This window comes from Capsicum annuum, unplaced genomic scaffold (assembly GCF_002878395.1).
Source record: "Capsicum annuum cultivar UCD-10X-F1 unplaced genomic scaffold, UCD10Xv1.1 ctg60978, whole genome shotgun sequence".
NCBI lineage: Eukaryota > Viridiplantae > Streptophyta > Magnoliopsida > Solanales > Solanaceae > Capsicum > Capsicum annuum.
The window spans coordinates 5,873-11,326 of record NW_025869838.1 but is presented as its reverse complement, the minus strand read 5'-3'; the positions used below and the strand labels follow the sequence as shown (position 1 = coordinate 11,326).

The 5,454-nt window shown below is 35.5% G+C and overlaps 1 pseudogene; it reads left to right on the top strand.

Annotated features, from left to right (window-relative positions):
- Positions 1 to 169: 169 nt before the first annotated feature.
- Positions 170 to 996, top strand: LOC124893528 (annotated as a pseudogene).
- Positions 997 to 5,454: the final 4,458 nt, after the last annotated feature.

Genomic DNA, 5,454 nt, shown 5'->3' with positions numbered 1-5,454 from the left:
TACCAAATAAACCAAAGTTCCCTCGCCATCATCTTTCTATCAAATTGGTTTAATGCCTTTTTCCTCCCTCCCTGTGTTGAAATTTGTCATATAGTACTGCTGTTACATTTCTTTCAAATTTTCATTTAGACATACTTCAAGAAAACCACCTCGTACGAGCACGAGAAAAATGGAATATGTCGAATCAATTGGCAAGGTTCAATCCACTATGTCAAGGGATAGACCTCTAAAGAAGCTCAAATTAAGCCCATCATCAAAACACGTAAACCTTGTAGCACCCTTTTTCAATCCATCCTATGATCCAAAACAATCAAACAAATCCAATGGAGACCAGGTGGGGCCTGAGAGAATTAGAGCACCTGGCTATGAGCTCGGGTTTTGTTATGCTCTTCATAATTCAAGATTTTGTTTTTCTTTTGCTCTTGATGATCCTCCATCAATAAGTAATTGTCACCTTAATTGGCAATCACTTTCTCAAAATCAAACTATGATTTCTTTTGCACCTCAGAATTACCTTAATCTTGACTATGACCCGCACCATCATGCAGCATTGACAACTTCAATGACGACGATGGTGAATGTTTATAGCACTTATTCCTCCCCTGCGCCTAAACGATACAAGGGAGTAAGACAACACTACTGGGGGAAATGGGTTGTTGAGATTCGCCTTCCTTGTAAAAGAACTAGACTCTGGTTAGGCACATTTGACAGCGCTGAGGAAATTGCTATTTCTTATGATGTCGAGGCCTTTAGGCTTAAGAGGAACAAATGCGCCGCTTAACTTCCCGCATCTCTTCCTTGGAGAGCCGGACCCGTTTAGAAATAACCTACACAGAATTTATCAGCATCCTCAAGTACTACTTCATTCCCGAAAAAGCGTTCTCAAATCCAACACAATAAATGACACATCAGGTAATGTAAAAAAAAAACTGGATACCAACAGCTGCGGCACAAAGTACCTCTGTTTTACACAAAGAAAAAAGTGATGCAGGGTAATGGGAGCTTAATGTTAGGGTTTTTGCCCTGTTTTTTTTTTTAATATATTTAAGTTTTATTTTTTCTTAGAAGTAAAATAAAAGTTACTATAATTACTTTTACTTTTACTGAAAGAAAAAAATATAATTCTTTTTCATACTTGGATAACCTCTTTTTTGAAGGAAAGATTTTGGACATCTGTAAATAGACATCCACAATGTAGTCTTTAAAGAGTCTTTGTTTAGGGGGAGATTTCTCCCAATAAGTTTTAGGATTTTCAATTTTATTTTTAATATGTAGGCCGTTTGGCCAAATCATATCCAATAATATACTTTTAGTTTAATTTTTCATGTGTCATCTGATTTATCGTCTTATGGTTTGCAAACTAAAAGCTTCCGCATGACGCCCTCTCGATTTCGAACCTAACACTTAATGCACCAGGCTGCCCAAATAAGAATGTTTGATGGGAGCGGTCTTCATGAATCAAAACGAAATGTACTTGTAACACAGTACAAGAAAATACTAGTGATTATCAGGCTTTTACTGATGCAATCCAATTAAAAGAAGGCCTATTTGATAAAAAGTGGGATGGTAATCTGGCTGATCTATGGAAAAATGTACTTCAATCTAGTTCTTTTTCTGCTCACAATCCATTTGATGATTATTTGTAGCAGCAGCAATGTGATTTCAGCAGTAATGACCTAGGCTTTGGGGACGATCTTTTAATTATCACCAGTGACCCTTGAAATAAATGGTTACTTGTTCAGGGACAGATTCAAGGTGGCTTCTGGGATTGAAGTGAACCTATTGTTTCCAGGTCAGAACTCTGTATACATATAGTTTGAGGCAAATTTAGAATTTAAATTAAAACTACTAGTGCTCAACTAATTGTATTATTTTGGGTGAAAACTGCTTACACCCCCAAACTTTACTTTAAAAAGTTAAACTCTCCTCTCAACTATGAACAATAGTCATTCTTCCCCTTTTGTCCTATGTAATGCCTATTTTACCCCTAATATTTGCGATTCTGTATCTATATAATATCTTTTTATATTATGAACTATTTATTTATCATACAAATATAAATAAAAGTTCTTTACTATGATAAGTAGAATAATTCTTTTACGAATTTATCACAACAACAGTCCCAAAAATTCCTAATCCTACTGTTGTAAAAGACGACAGACATATTGCCTGTTGCACCAAATTTTATAAAGTCATCACTAAGATCCTTACTAATAGAATCAAAAGTGTCCGTAGTTCAATTATGTGTCCTGCAGAATCTAGATTCATAGAAGGAAAGAGTATAGTGGATAATGTGTTCTTAAGTCATGAAGTCTTGAAATGGTATACTAGGAAGGGTATGTCCCCTAGATGTGTCATGAAAGTAGACCTATGAAAATCTTATGACTATATAGAATGGTCATTCTTAAGTAATATGTTAGGTGTGGGGTTCCCTCTCAAGTCTGGGTGATGGAATGTCTGTCATCTATTTCATACTCTTTGATGCTAAATGGTAGTTTTAATAAATGATTCCAAGGCAGAAGAGGCATTAAACAGGGTGACTCTATGTCACCCTCTCTCTTTATTATTATCATGGAATATTTGCAAAGAGAATTGGCAGTAGTGACAAAGAATAACAACTTTCATTTCCACCTTAGGTGTAAATAACTTAATATATTGCATATTTTCTTTGCGGATCATTTATTGATGTTTTTCAAGGTTGAGGTAAGTTCAGTGCACATGATTAAGCAAGTTTTTGACAAGTTTTCATGTGCTTTGGAATTGCAAGCAAATTGTGACAAGAGCTCAGTGTACTTCTCAGGGGTCAATCCACAAGTTAAGCAGGATATACTCAATCTCTTGGGGTTTAATGAAGGCACTTTACCATTTAAATACTTGGGAGTCCCCTTGTTATCCAAAAAAACTTATAATCAGTCAATGTATGTCAGTGAGGGACAAAATTACAGGGAAGATGAAATGCTAGACTTCTAAGCTTCTTAAATATGATGGAAGGCTCCAACTTATTAAGTCTGTGGTGTTTGGCATGCAAAAATACTAGTCCCAAATTTTCTCCTACCCAAAAATATCATGAAGTTAATTGAACAAGTTTGTAGAACCTTCTTGTAGACAGGTTCTAGTGAAAAGTCCAAGAGAGCCTTGGTCTCTTGGGAAAAGGATTGGCAACTTAGGGGTGTTGGTGATCTCAATGTGTTGCATTTATGTAGCTAGAATAGGGCAGCAATACTAAAGCAATTATGGGCACTAGCCACTAAGAAGGACTGCGTATGAGTTAAGTGGGTGAACATTATAGACACGTAATTTTGCCCCACACCGAAAATCAATTGAACTCGATTACCTTATCACGTACCCCATCCACGTGGTAATTTTTCCACAAGAAAAATAAAATAAACAACCATCTCATCATTTTTTATCTTTATCCCAAATAACAAAATTACAACAAATCCATAACAAATTAATACCCCACCTAATCAAATTTAACCACCTCACATTATTCTAACCACCCCAACTTCCTACCTCACCCCCTACCCCCTTAACCCCTAACATATTTTCCCTCACAAAAAAATATCCTAACAGTTTTTACACACACAGAGCTCACACCTTTTCACTCTCATATATACATAATACACATACACCGTCACTACATATATACGCATCACACAAAAATAAAAAAATCACTCATGCACATATATACACACTTATATATAGAGAAAAAGGAGGCTTCTCTCATAATATACACACACCATCGCATATATACAAGAGGACCTCAAATTCATGCACTCGCACACAGATGAATACACGCTCACACACACTCATAGAATCAGTGAGATTTAGGAGAAAAAGAGAGGAAACAGAAAGAAATTGAGGAGGATGAACGAAAATTGATAAGGGGTTCGACTGGGTTTGATTTTTTTGGCAAATTCTTTGTCGGAACTGGTTATTTTTGGTTGGGTTCACGTACCACAGGGTTTAAATCTATCCTACCCCTAAAATCCCCAAAAATTATCCACATCCCTTGATTTTTTTTGGAGAAATCTCTCCAAGAAAAACATTAGCTTCGGACATCAAGTCATCTAAATCGACTGTATTAGGCCGACTCTGACAAATTCTTGCTGGAATTTGTTACACGGGGGTTCTGGTTTTCTTTGTTGAAGTTTTAGTTTTGGTTTCGAGTGTTCATCTGTTACTTCACAATTTTGATTCGAGTTGGCAGAAAATAGAACAAAGAGAGTATATTGAGGTCCCTACGGAGTTCTTTATTGAGGTTTAAATTGGGTTTTCTGGACGCAGTTCTATCTTTGGTATATTGAAAGCTCCAACTGAGGTCCATTTTTCTTACTCTCGTTCTTTGCCTTTATCTTGAATTTTAATATTTGTGGGTGTGAATGATCGCTGTGCTTAGTATGGTTTGATTCCTTATGGTGTGTATGCCATTGATGTTTGATTTGGATTATGAAACTTGAAAGGGGAAGCTTTGAATTAATAATTGAGACTTGATTGAACAATGATTGAAGATGAAACTCGGGGTGGGGATTGAAATTGATAAAATCACATATTGGCTTGAGTTGATTTATTGGTTGATTTGAATAAGTGTTAATTTATCAAATCCGATAGTATCATGTCTTAGATAAAAAATTTAATAGGCAAATCTTAGGTCGGGTAGGCAATAATTAGGATTGTGTATTGTTCAGTGTTTGAATGTGTTAAATGACCTTTATTTGCCCTGAGATACATTGTATTTATTACCGGATAATGCCCCATGATATTTTATACTTGAAAGACCAATCATGATCAAGGCCCGTGACATCGGGTAAAACATAGTGTACGATAGTTAGAATAGTTTAGGTTTTAATTTCAATATTTTTATTTCGTTTTGTAATAAATTGGACTGGACACTTTCTTTGGTTTTGTTTGTTTGATTGTTTGTTTTAGTTTATTGTGTGTTTTATTTGGTTTATGCATTTTATAATGTCATACTAGCTGATATATTCCACGAAGCGACCGTGGTCGAACCACAGAACCGAAGAGTGCCTAACACCTTCCTCTCGGTCAATAGAATTCCTTAATTGAAATCTCTATTCGCGGACCAGGTTTGAAAGAGTCAAAAAATTGATTTGAAAAGGATTTCCAAAGGTGACTTAGCACACTAGATTATGCGAGGTGGTGACTCTGAATGTTGATTGTTAAAAGTCTTTTTTGGAGTAAATTATTTTCTTTTGTCACTTGATAGTAAAACTCTTTACAAACTTAAAATGAATTCTTTTTGGTGAAAAAATAGGTGTGACATCTCTGGCGACTCTTCTGGGAAATTTTCAGAATTCGAGCTTTATTTTGAGTTGTATCGTCTTAGTGTGACACTGTAGGTGTATAGACGCCTTGTTTGTGTTATCGTTTGTGTTATTGTTTTATCATTGTTGAGTACCTACGTGCTAAGTGTTTATAATTTTTCTCTTATGT